Here is a 17100-nt window from a genome sequence, read left to right on the forward strand (position 1 = left end):
TGGCACCCACACAGTTTATTCCATTGCCCAGCCTCATACAGTATGTGTTGTTTATATTGATAATCAATGTAAGTTTAAAGTTATATGCTGTTTTCTGGTTACATTTTTCTGATTGTAACTGTACATAGAAAAAGGTTTATACGGTAACAGCGTGTGTGATCAAGAAGACTCATTTGAGTTATGATTCTGTCTGCAGCCTGCAGATCGAGGCGGGGATTATAGCACCCCCTATAGGTACATTTCGACATAGCCTCTTGGAGTGAATTAGGTACTGGTCCCACATTCATGTACAAAGTTTGGTGTATATATGTCACATTGTTGCCAAGATTTGCCTCAGTTACTGATTGGTGACTTTAATATATTTTTTTTGTTGTTATGAACAAGCAATTCTGCATGTTACAAATCAGAGAAGCGCATTGTGTAATCTGAATAATTTCTACAATATTAATGAATTTTGCAAACAATTGCAAATGATTACACTGCCATAATCCATGTAAAGTACTCATGTAAAGTACATTACTTTTTTTCTACTGATGAACAAAATCCCCATTCATCCTCCAGGAAATTTATGCGCTGCACTTCCCGTTCTTTGGGATGAAGGGAGCAGCAGATCGCAGGCCCTCTCACTCCAACAATATTCTATTAGCCATGTGGTCAGTCGGAAAAGCCTGCCGACTCTCTTTAAAAGGAATAACTAAGCATAGCTCATTAAAGGATAATGTTAGCATAAGAATAAATTTTGAAAAATGTAACCAAATACCACTTTTATGTAAGACTTTAATTTTAAAAAGTTTTTTTTTTTAAAGTTTAAATTAACTATTAAAGTTATTATAGCTCAAAGTTTACTCAACTACTTTACAGCTAATACTGCCAACAAGTAAAAACCGACAGGCATATTGAAAAGTGCAAGTTTTTATTTTTCAATGAGAAAAACCAATACTTCCATAAAAGCTTTCACAATAAAACAACATGATGAAATCATTATTTTAATACACTCTAAAAAATAAAACTGTGCTGTACTCAATTTTTTTGGTGAAACATTTTTACACTTAAAAATATTGAGTAAAAATAAAAAAAATATAAAAATCATGTAAAATATACTTCATGAATTGAGTACAAGTCAGTAAAAAAATTAAGTAGACCTGAATAACTATATTTAGTACAATGATGTACAAAATTGAGTAAATGTAATGAAATTAGAAGTTAAGGAAAAGTGAAAATAAGTAAAATAATTGAGTAGATATAATTGAAATGGAAGGTAGAAGATACTGAAAATTATACTATTATTTAATAAACAAATGTGCTACATTTACTAAATATTTTAACTGAATGAAAGAAACAATACACACATTTTCGTTTTAATTAAACATTTATTTGCCAAATTTGACAAGACATGAAGTCTAAACTCAACCTGGTTTACTTTGCAAATGACATGTAACAAGATCATAAACAAAGAGCTGAATTTATGTTATTAGTTATTAGTTATTAGTTTCAGAAACAATACTCCTGCCACAAGTATTATACAGTTAACACATGGAAAGTAGACTTTTGTATTAGAATCTAATGAGTCACATTTTACATCTGAAAGATTGCACACCTTCACACTTCAGTTTCCTGCAAACTGTGGGATCCATACAAATGTGTGTGCAGACCTTCTCGAGTCTTAAAGAAGCAATGACAGTCTAAATCAGTGGTTCTCAAAGTGTGGGGCGCGCCCCACTAGTGGGGAATACAGACATGACAGGTGGGGCGCAATGAACGGGAGGGTATTAGTGGAAAATAATAGGAAAGTACCTATTCTAATTCATGCTTTTCTTTATTGACAATAAAGATCGGACACTCGAAACTAAACAATCACACGCAAAGAAATTGATCATTAATACAAGTAAATTAAAATAACATCAGAGAAAAAGTGAAACCATAGTGCAACAATAACGGTTTAACGTCGGCATGTTAATTGCAGAGGAACAATATATAAGGAAACATTCGGTATTATATATGTAATTTCATTTATTCCAATGTGTATGCTGATGTTTCTGTATTTTTGTTATAAATTTATATTTTATCAGGCAGTACATGTCTGGCATTTCTAGTTTCCTGTGTGGCAACAAAGTTGCTATTTGATCCTTCAGGCGCTGAACAGAAGGGAAGATCAATATCGTTTTACGCTTTTTGTTGCTGTGCGGCATTTTGCGATGATCCCTAAATCATTCGTTGCGCCCTAGAGAATAATGGTGTTTATGCTTTTAAACATGTATAATTTAAGGCGGATGTAGCTTAAAGACAATGTAGAGAGGAAATATATATATATATATATATATATATATATGGGTATTTTATTCCTGGGTGTATTCATGCAGCTATTGAATTCGGAGATGCGAATATAAAACTAACTTTACCGCGGACACACACAGGTGTTATGTGCTGAAGTGCCCCCTTGCCACGGATTGCCCCCCGGTTTATTATTATTAAATATATTATTACTATTATAATTAACCCTATGCACGTGACACTCGTCGAGACGATTAATACAAATCCCCCAAAATGATTATTTTATGGCACATTTATTTTGTAGGGGTTTGTCAATGTACAAATAAATTATTTATCACAAATTACACTAAATAAATATTGTTTGTGGTGAAAAATTATAGGAAACGATTTTTATTATACAATAAGCAATATAAAAATATACATGTTGTATATGAAAAAATATATATAATTAATATATTTTTCCCCTATACAACATTTTTTATATTGCTTACTTTATAATTAAATTCGTTTTTTATAATTTGTAATTTGTAAACCATAAACCTATGAATTCATGTTCTAATATATTATTTGAAAGAGATTATGTAGGGGAGGCAATCTGTGGCAGGGGGGCATTTTAGAGCATAACACCGGGTCAGTAGCGTACTGTATGTAGTGAGCATAATAACTTCAATGGATACATGTGTTACATGGACCACAAAAAAGCAGGTGATTCAGCATCATCAGACTATTTAACCAAAAAGCCTATGATAAAGCCTATGTTGCGCTTGGATTCATGGTGGGGATGGTGGGGCCGAGGAGAGACTCGTGTCTTTTGTGTATTAAACCGCTGGCAGCAGACAGCATGAGACACAACAAAGTAGAAAGACACTTAGAGACAACACACCCCAGTCACGTTAATAGGCCACTCGACTTCTTTGAAAGAAAGCTCTAGATAAGTGACAGGTAAGCCAGTTATAACAGTTGCACGTGTATTTTATTTGTTTTGAACTTGGCGTTATTTGATCTTATTGGTTTAGAAATTGATATTTCAATAAATAGTACACTTGGCCGTTTTCGTTATCATTTTGTTGACAAGTGGGGCTTGAAAATTCGCCCACCCCCTTAAGTGGGGAATGACAGAAAATGTTTGAGAACCACTGGTCTAAATGAAGACAGAACACAAAATATCCATGACCAACAGTACCATGCTTCACTCCATAATGATCGAAATTTCTTTTGATGAGGCAACAAATGTGCAGAGCTTACACCGCCATCCCATAAACTGGCACCTGAAAAGGGAACAATAGTATACAAGTAAGTACAAGTGTGACTGTTACTATAAAGTCTAACAGACTTGTAAAATAGTACTTCCGTTCAAATACATACTTTTTGGACTAATAGTCTATTTCTATCTTTGATTCAATGGTTACACATTTAATACTTCTGTAACATTTAAAAAAGTTGACATTTACCTCCTGTTTTATCTCTATTTAACTTCTCTTCATTAGTGGTGCTGGTGCTGTGAAAAAGATATAGAAAATATATAACATGTTTCACACAAACACACACAATCAATCAGTTTTAGGTTCTTTTACTTACATATCAGAACATACATAATGTTTCACTTCAGTATTTTAATTTCATATTACTTTCTCCCTGTTCTAATTCTGAGAGAAATGTTGTATTTTCACTAAATCTTTATATTTCATAGCTTTAGTTGTTAGTACAGTACTTAGCACATTTATTTTATAACATCTGCTGCTGCGTGCTCAGTGTTTAATCATGTTAAAAATACTCATATACAGTAACGGATAAAACAGTACCAGAGTCCGGACACTGCACCTCATTTCTGCTGGATTTGTTCTGAGTTTCTTCCTTAAAGTGTCGGAGTGACCGAGCAGACCCGCGGTTCAGTGTGTGAGGTGGACCGGTACACACGCGGTAATTATTTGAACATGCTAGTTTTATATCCTCTTCACAGTGGCGGTTGGCTGCGCAAAATCACCGCATTTGGCGGGAGAAATTCAAATATTGCAGCACAACCGCCGCCGTTTACACCGAGAAACCCGGAAGAAACCCGGACATGCACGCGCCGCTGCTCGGTGTTAAATCTCTCCTTTTACACCAGAGTTTAAGTGTCTGTATTAAACGCGCTTTAGCAGAGCAGTTTGGTGGTTGGAACAAACAAGCTAAATCACACTGAACCCCAGGACTGGCCTTTTGCTACCGCGGTGAAGTTGGTTTGACGTTGGACGTTGGATATTCGAGCTTCGGCGACCAGATTTGTAGCGGCGATTCGCTGATTTGTAGCGGGGGTTCGCTAACAGAGTCCGGCGAAAGCACGTCGCCTACTGCGCGAGTTAGGGACCGTATGCAAATTACTGTCCGACTGAAATACGGATAATAATAATATTATAAACATTGATATTTAAAACAAATAAACGAATTATTGATTCAAAATCTAATCTAAAATGTGTGTCCACTTGTCCTGCAGAAGGCACAACCTTTTTTTGTCAATATTATGACTTTTCATTTTGATTAACAATTAATATTTAATAATTATGCATTTTACTTCAATAACTTCCAGGTCATGTGACCTATTGACTCAAAATTTATTCCAAAATGTGTGTCCACCTGTCCTGCAAAGGGCACAACCTTTTTTCTGTCAATATTATCACTTTAATTTTTTTATTAATAATTAATATTCAATAATTCTGCATTTTACTTCAATACCGTTCAGGTCATAAGACCTATTGCCTCAAAATCTATTCTATAAGAGGTGTCCACCTGTCCTGCAGAGGGCACAACCTTTTTTCTGTCAATATTATCACTTTGCACATTTATTAATAATTAATATTTAATAATTATGCATTTTACTTCAATACCTTCCAGGTCATGTGACCTATTGACTCAAAATTTATTCCAAAATGTGTGTCCACCTGTCCTGCAAAGGGCACAACCTTTTTCTGTCAATATTATCACTTTTAATTTTTATTAAAAATTAATATTTAATAATTCTGCATTTTACTTCAATACCTTCCAGGTCATGTGACCTATTGACTCAAAATCCATTCTAAAATGTGTGTCCACCTGTCCTGCAGAGGGCACAACCTTTTTTCTGTCAATATTATCACTTTGCATATTTATTAATAATTAATATTTAATAATTCTGCATTTTACTTCAATACCTTCCAGGTCATGTGACCTATTGACTCAAAATCTATTCCAAAATGTGTGTCCACCTGTCCTGCAAAGGGCACAACCTTTTTTTGTCAATATTATCACTTTAAATTTTTATTAATAATTAATATTTAATAATTATGCATTTTACTTCAATACCGTTCAGGTCATAAGACCTATTGCCTCAAAATCTATTATATAAGAGGTGTCCACCTGTCCTGCAGAGGGCACAACCTTTTTTTGTCAATATTATCACTTAAATTTCTTTTTAATAATTAATATTTAATAATTATGCATTTTACTTCAATACCGTTCAGGTCATAAGACCTATTGACTCAAAATCTATTCCAAAATGTGTGTCCACCTGTCCTGCAAAGGGCACAACCTTTTTTTGTCAATATTATCACTTTGCATTTTTATTAATAATTAATATTTAATAATTATGCATTTTACTTCAATACCGTTCAGGTCATAAGACCTATTGACTCAAAATCTATTCCAAAATGTGTGTCCACCTGTCCTGCAAAGGGCACAACCTTTTTTTGTCAATATTATCACTTTGCATTTTTATTAATAATTAATATTTAATAATTATGCATTTTACTTCAATACCATTCAGGTCATAAGACCTATTGACTCAAAATCTATTCCAAAATGTGTGTCCACCTGTCCTGCAAAGGGCACAACCTTTTTTTGTCAATATTATCACTTTGCATTTTTATTAATAATTAATATTTAATAATTATGCATTTTACTTCAATACCGTTCAGGTCATAAGACCTATTCCCTTAAAATCTATTCTAAAAGGTGTGTCCACCTGTCCTGCAAAGGGCACAACCTTTTTTTGTCAATATTTTCACTTAAAATTTTTATTAATAATTAATATTTAATAATTCTGCATTTTACTTCAATACCGTTCAGGTCATAAGACCTATTGACTCAAAATCTATTCCAAAATGTGTGTCCACCTGTCCTGCAAAGGGCACAACCTTTTTTCTGTCAATATTTTCACTTTAAATTTTTATTAATAATTAATATTTAATAATTCTGCATTTTACTTCAATACCTTCCAGGTCATGTGACCTATTGACTCAAAATCCATTCTAAAATGTGTGTCCACCTGTCCTGCAGAGGGCACAACCTTTTTTTGTCAATATTATCACTTTAAATTTTTTTTAATAATTAATATTTAATAATTATGCATTTTACTTCAATACCGTTCAGGTCATAAGACCTACTGACTCAAAATCTATTCCAAAATGTGTGTCCACCTGTCCTGCAAAGGGCACAACCTTTTTTTTTGTCCATATTTTCACTTTAAATTTTTATTAATAATTAATATTTAATAATTATGCATTTTACTTCAATACCTTCCAGGTCTTTTTGCAGTAGCAGTAGCAGTGATTAACCTTTTCATAGTGATGTGCCCACTCTTTAGGCTATAGCAAATGACATGTAGTCAAGCAGTACTTGCACAACTTCTTCAGTAGCAACCAGGGCTGGTTCATCTGTACGGTATAATGGAACTTGCAGGCATACAAAACTGAAGTACTGATCAGATGGTCGGTAGATCAAGCCACACCTCCACCAAGTTGCCATTGTTGAGCCCTTGAGCTAGGCCCTTAACCCTATCTGCTCCAGGGGTGCCATATCATAGCTGACCCTGCTCTCTGGTATGTGAAATTTTTTTTTGTGCGCAGTAATGTACAGTATGTGACTAATAAAGGCTTAACTTAAGTTAGGGTGTCTCAATGTAATACCCATGTACAGATTATTAGGGCCCAAGCACTATGACATCAGCCCTATTACAGTACATTACAGTGTGTAAAGGGCCATCTTGTTCTTCTAAAGATTGTTATTAGGAACCAAGCATATGAACATCAGCCCTACAGTTTGTCGTCTTAGTGTGTGAAGGGCCCCTTTTTTTTCTTATAGGAATTTTTTTTTATTAGGGCCCAAGCACTATATGTCGTCTGTATGTCGTCATAGTGTGTGAAGGAGTCTTATGTTCTTCTGTTGTCGTTGTTGGTCTTTTGGCTGCTCCCGGCAAGGGGTCGCCACAGCGGAATACCCTGTCCGCACTACAACTTGGCACAGGTTTTACTAGGATTATTATTTTTTAAGAGTCCGAGCACTATGATATCAGCCCTATTACATCATAGTGTATGAAGTTGTTTTTCTAAGGATTTTTTCCAGCCTCCAGGTCTCTTGCTTTTCTAGCACGCCCTGAAAGTCATTAGTAACAGGTTAGAAACTGCTGCCATTAGGATGCAACTCCCAGGGCCCTTACACAAGATTTTGCTGCATAGCTTATGCACACTTGCATGTATACATGGAAAACCCCAAAACTTGATTCCAAAAATGTTGCGACACTGTACAAACTATTAATAAAAACAGAATGCAATGAAGTGGAAGTTTTAAATTTAAATATTTATTCCATAATAGAATATAGATAACATTTCAAATGTTGAAAGTGAGACATTTTTAAATGTCATGCCAAATATTGGCTCATTTTGGATTTTATGAGAGCTACATATTCCAAAAGTTGTGACAGGTAGCAATAAGATGCCGGAAAAGTAAAATGTACATATAAGATTCAGCTGGAGGACCAATTTGCAACTTATTAGGTCAATTGGAAACATGATTGGGTATAAAAAGAACCTCTTAGAGTGGCCGTGTCTCTCAGAAGACAAGATGGGGGGGGGATCACCAATTCCCTCAATGCTGCAGCGACTTTCTGTGTGACATTATATTAAGTGACATCACATTTAGTGACATTATTGTGTGATGCTTTTCTTCAGCATCCAGAGCTTTTTGAAGGTCTTGACATAAAATTCCCCCCATTCTAAAATCATGTCATTATGTTATTGGTATGTCTCCTTTAAATGCATGTGTCCACTGTGTCCAATGTATTTTTGCACAAGATGATTGGACCTGCTCATTATTGCTTGCAACTGTATTTCAACCTTAGTTATTAATAAATATAAGAATAAGTGACTTAGTGCAACCAGAGGAGGGGGGGGGGGGGGGGTGCAACCCAGTGTCTTCTCGTGCCAGTCCCAAGTCTGGAATGTAGAGGGTGGTGAACTTTGCAAAGAGGATGGAAATGGCAGTAGTAAATACCGGAAAATAGGGTGACATACAGTATAAGAGTGGAGGCAGAAGCACTCAGGTCAACTACATCTTGTGTCGACGTTGTAATCTGAAAGAGATCATTGACTGCAAAGTGTTGGTAGGGGAGAGTGTAGTCAGACAACACAGAATGGTGGTGTGTAAAATAACCCTGGTGGTGAGGAAGGTAAAGAGGACAAAGGCAGAGCAGAGGACAAAGTGGTGGAAGCTGAGAAAGGAAGAATGTTGTGTAGTCTTCAGGGAGGAGTTGAGACAGGCTATGGGTGGTCAGGAGGTGCTTTTAGTTGACTGGACAACTACAGCCAATATTAGGGAGACAGGTAGGAGGGTACTTGGTGTATCATCAAGTAAGGGAAAAGTGGACAAGGAGACTTGGTGGTGGAATGAGGAAGTCCAGGAGTGTATACAGGGAAAGAGGCTAGCTAAGAAAAAGTGGGACACTGAGAGGACTGAAGAGAGTAGACAGGAGTACAGAGAGATGCAGTGTTGGGTGAAGGTAGAGGTGGCAAAGGCCAAACAAAGAGCATATAAGTACTTGTATGCTAGATTGGATAGTAAGGAGGGTGAGGTGGATCTGTACAGGTTGGCGAGGCAGAGAGATAGAGATGGAAAGGATGTGCAGCAGGTTAGAGTGATTAAAGATAAAGATGGAAATGTACTGACAGATGCCAGGAGGGTGATGGGAAGATGGAAGGATTACTTTGAGGAGTTGAGGAATGAGGAAAACGAAAGAGAACAAAGAGTAGAAGAGGTGACTGTTGTGGAACAGGAAGTAGCAAATATTAGTAAAAGTGAGGTAAGAAGGGCATTGAAGAGGATGAAGAGTGGAAAGGCTGTTGGTCCAGATGACATACCTGTGGAGGTATGGAAGTGCTTAGGAGAGGTGGCAGTAGAGTTTCTGACAAGTTTGTTTAACAAGATCTTGGAGAGTGAGAGGATTTCAGAGGAATGGAGGAGAAGTGTATTGGTGCTGATTTTTAAGAACAAGGGAGATGTGCAAAGCTGTGGCAATTATAGAGGTATAAAGCTAATGAGCCAGACAATGAAGCTGTGGGAAAGAGTAGTGGAAGCTAGGTTAAGGGCAGAGGTGAGCATTTGTGAGCAGCAATATGGTTTTTTGCCTAGAAAGAGTACATCAGATGCGGTTTTTGTTTTGAGGATGCTGGTGGAGAAGTACAGAGAAGGTAATGAAGAGTTGCATTGTGTCTTTGTAGATTTAGAGAAAGCGTACGACAGGGTGCCGAGAGAGGAGCTGTGGTGTTGTATGAGGAAGTCTGGAGTGGCAGAGAAGTATGAGCAAGACATTTACATTACATTTACATTTAGGCATTTGGCAGACGCTCTTATCCAGAGCGACTTACATTTTTATCTCATTACACATCTGAGCAGTTGAGGGTTAAGGGCCTTGCTCAAGGGCCCAACAGTGGCAACTTGGTGGTTGTGGGGTTTGAACCTGGGATCTTCCGAACCGTAGTCCAATGCCTTAACCACTGAGGTACGGAATACATGTGTGTGAATGAGAGGAATCCAAGAGAAACGGTGAGGCTACAGGGAGCAGAGCTGAAGATGTTGAGGTTCTCTTTGGGAGTGACAAGGATGGATAGGATCAAGAATGAGTTCATCAGAGGGACAAACCATGTTAGATGTTTTGGAGATAAAGTCAGAGAGGGCAGATTGAGGTGGTTTGGACATGTTCAGAGGAGAGATTGTAAATATATCTGTAGAAGGATGCTGAGGTTGGACCTGCCAGGCAGGAGGTCTAGAGAAAGTGTTACGGATGCAGTTAGAGAGGACATGAAGTTAGTTGGTGTAAGAGAAGAGGATGCAGAGGATAGGGTTAGATGGAGGCAGATGATTCGCTGTGGCGACCCCCGAAAGATAAAGAAGAAGTATAAGTGACTTAAATGTAAGTGATAATATTTATAATTTAATGTGTCCACTTGTCTTCTGCAGCTCAGGTGGACACACATTTTAGAATGGATTTTGAGTCAATAGGTCACATGACCTGGAAGGTATTGAAGTAAAATGCAGAATTATTAAATATTAATTATTAATAAAAATTTAAAGTGAAAATATTGACAGAAAAAAGGTTGTGCCCTTTGCAGGACAGGTGGACACACATTTTGGAATAGATTTTGAGTCAATAGGTCTTATGACCTGAACGGTATTGAAGTAAAATGCAGAATTATTAAATATTAATTATTAATAAAAATTTAAAGTGAAAATATTGACAAAAAAAGGTTGTGCCCTTTGCAGGACAGGTGGACACACCTTTTAGAATAGATTTTAAGGGAATAGGTCTTATGACCTGAACGGTATTGAAGTAAAATGCATAATTATTAAATATTAATTATTAATAAAAATGCAAAGTGATAATATTGACAAAAAAAGGTTGTGCCCTTTGCAGGACAGGTGGACACACATTTTGGAATAGATTTTGAGTCAATAGGTCTTATGACCTGAACGGTATTGAAGTAAAATGCATAATTATTAAATATTAATTATTAATAAAAATGCAAAGTGATAATATTGACAAAAAAAGGTTGTGCCCTTTGCAGGACAGGTGGACACACATTTTGGAATAGATTTTGAGTCAATAGGTCTTATGACCTGAACGGTATTGAAGTAAAATGCATAATTATTAAATATTAATTATTAAAAAAAATTTAAAGTGATAATATTGACAAAAAAAGGTTGTGCCCTCTGCAGGACAGGTGGACACACATTTTGGAATAAATTTTGAGTCAATAGGTCACATGACCTGGAAGGTATTAAAGTAAAATGCATAATTATTAAATATTAATTATTACTCAATATGAAAAGTGATAATATTGACAAAAAAAGTTTGTGCCCTCTGCAGGACAGGTGGACACACATTTGAGAATAGATTTTGAGTCAATAGGTCACATGACTTGAAAGATATTGAAGTAAAATGCAGAATTATTAAATACTAATTATTAATAAAAATAAAAAGTCATAATATTGCCAAAAAAAGGTTGTGCCCTCTCCAGAACAAGTGGACACACATTTTAGAATGGATTTTGAGGCAATAGATCATTTATTTATTTTAAATATGTGTATAATATTAATAATATCCGTATTTCAGTCGGACAGTAATTTGCAGACGGTCCCTAACGAGCGCAGTAGGCGAGCTGCTTTCGCCGGCCTCTGTTAGCGAATCTCCGCCACAATTTGGAAATCTGGATGCCGGAGCTCGAATATCCAACGTCCAACGTCAAACCAACTTCACCGCGGTCCTGTACCGAGCTATCGTTAGCTCTGGAGCTCGGCTGTGACAGGATTCAGAACAGTAACTCACACCCTATAAAGTTGTGTGTGCAGGCAGACAGAGTCATTATTACAGTAACTTGTGTTAGCTGTTTACTCACCAGGATTTGTAAGGAATGCTCCAGAATGTTCCAGGTGCTTCATGTCCATTCTCACATCTTCACAGCCTTCTTGTCTCTGATGTTACGCCAGATTTCCCATGAGCACTTGCACAGGGCAATTTACTCAATTATTTAAGTTTTTGTTGTTAAAAATAAAGAATATTGAGTTGGAATAATTTATAATTGTAGTCCTTGAAACTAATCAGTACAATTACTCCATTAACAGATATTTTTATTGAAATGTATCAAAAAATATTAAGTGCATGTTAAAAATATAATTCAGTTAGTCAAATACTGATTTTTACTAGTGAAGTAAACTTAAATTATAGTGTAAATTTAATACAAAATAAATAATTGTTTTTTTTAGGCATTTATTTTGATTTGTTTAACTCAAACAATCATGTATGTGACTTTTAGAGATTTTATTAAGGTAACATAACTTTTTTATAACTGTGAAATTTACAAGGCCACAGAATAATTTTTTAGAGTGTAATATATATATATATATATATATATATATATATAGCTCCTGTAGCTGAAAGACAAGACCTTCAATTGCACTGACTGTAGGTCAGGGAACTGTGTTTGCCGAACCCCACCAGACGGTCGCCCTCTGTGTCTGTGCCCATCCTCTTCTTGACATCTGAAGCCATAGGAGGGAAGAGGTGATTACAGCAGAGTGTCCTTGGGGTGCCTTTCAGGACACTTAGAGAAAGAAAATGTTTTGATGTTGAGTGGTTTAAAAGTTATGAGCAATTTTATTTGCATTTTACAGTTATTTAGTTAGATTTTAAAAAATGTAATCCCCTATTTAGACAATTTATGTAATCCGTGAGCCAGACAGCAGTCATTCCCAATCCCTTAGTGTGTGTGTGAAAGTCGTCCCGCCCCCCGATACCCCCCTCTGTTATTCCTGCTGTTATACCCCTATCTCACCTATGCGGTTTGACTATGCGAGAACCGACGTGCGAAAAGATGTAAATCTGATCACAGCGCAAAACTCACGGTGAATCATGATGAACCATATGGCCACCGCACGAAACTGCGTAGGTGAGATAGAGGTATTAGTAGTTAACAGATTATGGGCTAAACTTCTCAGAGTGATGATGGTAGAATAATTATAAAGGTCTTGACTAAAACAACAAGCATGAGAAATCACAAAGGAGTTTTCATTTTCTGCAATGGAAAAGTACTTAAACTAGTTACTTTTATCAGAAAGCAAAGCTGTAATTATTTAAAGACAGTAATTTTGTAATGTGTTATGATTTCTCAGTCGGCGTTTGAGTGTGCGTGGCATAATTTGCAGGAGGCGAGCTGGCGGTTTAGTATTTGCTTTTTATTCAATGAACACATAAAATAAACACCAACATAAATCTTACAAGGACAACAAAAGCTAGACGCCTGACTGCGCTCCAGTCAGGCTATTTATAATTAACTTAATTATCTTACCTCGGTTCAGGTGAACTCCCACGTCACCTGACCGAGGAGCAGTCTGGGACACGCAGTCCAACTTAAACATAAACTCCAAACTAAAACAAACAAACCCAGGCGCTTTGGTGCCCTCTAGGGGTTAACCGTTACAGTACCCCCCCCTAAAAAACTACCGGAGGACCCGGACTCCCTCCCCAGCGGTCCCAGTCTGGACCCCCAACACCGAGGCGGTCGATCCCCTCTTTCGAGCTGGGTTGGCCAGCCTGCGTAATCCACGCCCGCATGCGAGGCTAAAGAGCTGGAGCGACGCTCGGCGGCGGCTGAGGAGCTGGAGCGACGCTCGGCGGCGGCTGAGGAGCTGGAGCGACGCTCGGCGGCGGCTGAGGAGCTGGAGCGACGCTCGGCGGCGGCTGAGGAGCTGGAGCCACGCTCGGCGGCGGCTGAGGAGCTGGAGCGACGCTCGGCAGGCTGGGCGGCGGCGGCCGCGGAGCTGGCGCGATGTCTTCAAAGCCAGGAGGCGGAGGAAGCAGCAGGCCGACCTCGAAGCCCGGCTGAGGAGCCGGAGCGTCGTTCGCTGCGTCCATTGGCGGCTGCTGAGCTGGTGCGATGTCTACAAAGCCGGGAGGCGGGGGAAGCAGCAGACCGACCTCGAAGCCCGGCTGAGGCGCTGGCTCGACGTTCGTGCAGCTTGGAGGCGGCAGATCGGCAGTGCCGCACACGACGCTTGGCGGCTGTGGAGCGGGAGCGACGTCCCCCATGTCTGGCAGAGGCGGCTGCGGTGGAGGAAACGTACAAACCCAGGCGCTTTGGCGCCCTCTAGGGGTTAACCGTTACATAATGTAATTAGTTACTTTAAAATGTAACATCCCCCAACACTGCAGATCACAATCACCTATGCAACTGTTTATCAGTTTAATTGTTTAATTACTTTTAAGCCTGTGAAAATAGAGTTGCTATGAAATGGTTGTACAGGCTATTCCTGAATGGTTTTGTTAAACTCAAAAGCTCAAAAGAAAAGCTGAACATCTACACTTTAATCACACATTGGTTTCTTCATTTCAAATCTATTAAGACAAATTCTGAAAGTTATGTCACTGTCCAAACACTTATGGACCTGACTGTGTATGCTGTAGGGTTTAGGTTATATGCTGTTAGAATATATAGAATATATATAGAATATACCTCACTGTATATGCTGTATAGAATGATTTTAAGTTATATTATATTACTTATCACAAAGGAGTTTTCATTTTCTGCAATGGAAAAGTACTTAAACTAGTTACTTTTATCAGAAAGCAAAGCTGTAATTATTTAAAGACAGTAATTTTGTAATGTGTTATGATTTCTCAGTCGGCGTTTGAGTGTGCGTGGCATAATTTGCAGGAGGCGAGCTGGCGGTTTAGTATTTGCTTTTTATTCAATGAACACATAAAATAAACACCAACATAAATCTTACAAGGACAACAAAAGCTAGACGCCTGACTGCGCTCCAGTCAGGCTATTTATAATTAACTTAATTATCTTACCTCGGTTCAGGTGAACTCCCACGTCACCTGACCGAGGAGCAGTCTGGGACACGCAGTCCAACTTAAACATAAACTCCAAACTAAAACAAACAAACCCAGGCGCTTTGGTGCCCTCTAGGGGTTAACCGTTACAGTACCCCCCCCTAAAAAACTACCGGAGGACCCGGACTCCCTCCCCAGCGGTCCCAGTCTGGACCCCCAACACCGAGGCGGTCGATCCCCTCTTTCGAGCTGGGTTGGCCAGCCTGCGTAATCCACGCCCGCATGCGAGGCTAAAGAGCTGGAGCGACGCTCGGCGGCGGCTGAGGAGCTGGAGCGACGCTCGGCGGGCTGGGCGGCGGCGGCCGCGGAGCTGGCGCGATGTCTTCAAAGCCAGGAGGCGGAGGAAGCAGCAGGCCGACCCGAAGCCCGGCTGAGGAGCCGGAGCGTCGTTCGCTGCGTCCATTGGCGGCTGCTGAGCTGGTGCGATGTCTACAAAGCCGGGAGGCGGGGGAAGCAGCAGACCGACCTCGAAGCCCGGCTGAGGCGCTGGCTCGACGTTCGTGCAGCTTGGAGGCGGCAGATCGGCAGTGCCGCACACGACGCTTGGCGGCTGTGGAGCGGGAGCGACGTCCCCCATGTCTGGCAGAGGCGGCTGCGGTGGAGGAAACGTACAAACCCAGGCGCTTTGGCGCCCTCTAGGGGTTAACCGTTACATAATGTAATTAGTTACTTTAAAATGTAACATCCCCCAACACTGCAGATCACAATCACCTATGCAACTGTTTATCAGTTTAATTGTTTAATTACTTTTAAGCCTGTGAAAATAGAGTTGCTATGAAATGGTTGTACAGGCTATTCCTGAATGGTTTTGTTAAACTCAAAAGCTCAAAAGAAAAGCTGAACATCTACACTTTAATCACACATTGGTTTCTTCATTTCAAATCTATTAAGACAAATTCTGAAAGTTATGTCACTGTCCAAACACTTATGGACCTGACTGTGTATGCTGTAGGGTTTAGGTTATATGCTGTTAGAATATATAGAATATATATAGAATATACCTCACTGTATATGCTGTATAGAATGATTTTAAGTTATATTATATTACTTTGCATAGAAAACGTGTTGACAATTTCAGCCTGTGTTCACCCTGATGCAGTTTTCCTAAACACCATAGCAGGGATTGTGAAGAACAAAAAAGCAAAAAAAACAAACAAAATGAATAAATAAATAAAAAGGGGGAAAACACTATGCAAGTGGTTTCCTTGTGGCATTTGACTCTTTAAAATCACATATTTCAGCTGGTTGACAAGGAAGCGGAACTGATTGATGGAAATTGCTAGAACACATCATGTAACAGGCTTCTGCTAAGCACAACAAGATGAAGGGAGAGATGAAATTTAAATAAAAGTTACATGATCATTTTATTGGGTGTGTGTTTGAACAAAGGCATGGGGAAAACACTTTGTGGTTTGGAGGTTTGAAGCACCTAAATAATAAAGTTTTATGGTCAAGAATGTAAACATGTGATAAAAAAATGTATTAACATTTTAATAATCCTTAGGTTTGAGTGTGTAATGTCCTGGTAAAAGCAGCTTATACTCTAGGGGAAAATGAAAAAACACAACACAACTGCACACCTGTTAAGTCACACATGTTTTATATTTGGGACAAAAACAAAAGGCCACCACCTTTAGATATTGAACAAGCTGACTCTCGTGGTGAACAAATTTAGAATGGTAAATAAAGTACACCAACACCTAACCATAACAGTCATCTATGTCATTTTTCATTGCCTTGACTTCTGATAGAGATAAAAAATACTACTCATGTGTTTATACTGTAGAGTTGAATTAAAACGAAGTGCATAAATGAAGTACATTTCCATTCAGAACTTTATACAGTAAATACTCATTACAAACAGTAATCTCATAACATTTTAAAGTATTGGGCGGAGCTGGAGCGACGCTCGGCGGCGGCTGAGGAGCTGGAGCGACGCTCGACGGGCTGGGCGGCGGCGGAGCTGGCGCGATGTCTTCAAAGCCGGGAGGCGGAGGAAGCAGCAGACCGACCTCGAAGCCCGGCTGAGGCGCTGGCTCGACGTTCGTGCAGCTTGGAGGCGGCAGATCGGCAGTGCCGCACACGACGCTTGGCGGCTGTGGAGCGGGAGCGACGTCCCCCATGTCTGGCAGAGGCAGCGGCGGTGGAGG

At 38.9% G+C, this 17100-nt stretch overlaps 1 long non-coding RNA gene across 1 annotated transcript; it reads right to left on the minus strand.

The window, feature by feature from the left end:
• Positions 1-1880: 1880 nt before the first annotated feature.
• On the minus strand, positions 1881-12033 carry LOC128545025 (uncharacterized). Its single transcript, XR_008365826.1, has 3 exons — positions 11952-12033; positions 3723-3769; positions 1881-3539 (listed from the first exon to the last, which is right to left on the minus strand). It is a non-coding gene; the product is annotated as an uncharacterized LOC128545025 (long non-coding RNA).
• Positions 12034-17100: the final 5067 nt, after the last annotated feature.

Source organism: Clarias gariepinus, chromosome 2, assembly GCF_024256425.1.
Source record: "Clarias gariepinus isolate MV-2021 ecotype Netherlands chromosome 2, CGAR_prim_01v2, whole genome shotgun sequence".
Taxonomy (NCBI): domain Eukaryota; kingdom Metazoa; phylum Chordata; class Actinopteri; order Siluriformes; family Clariidae; genus Clarias; species Clarias gariepinus.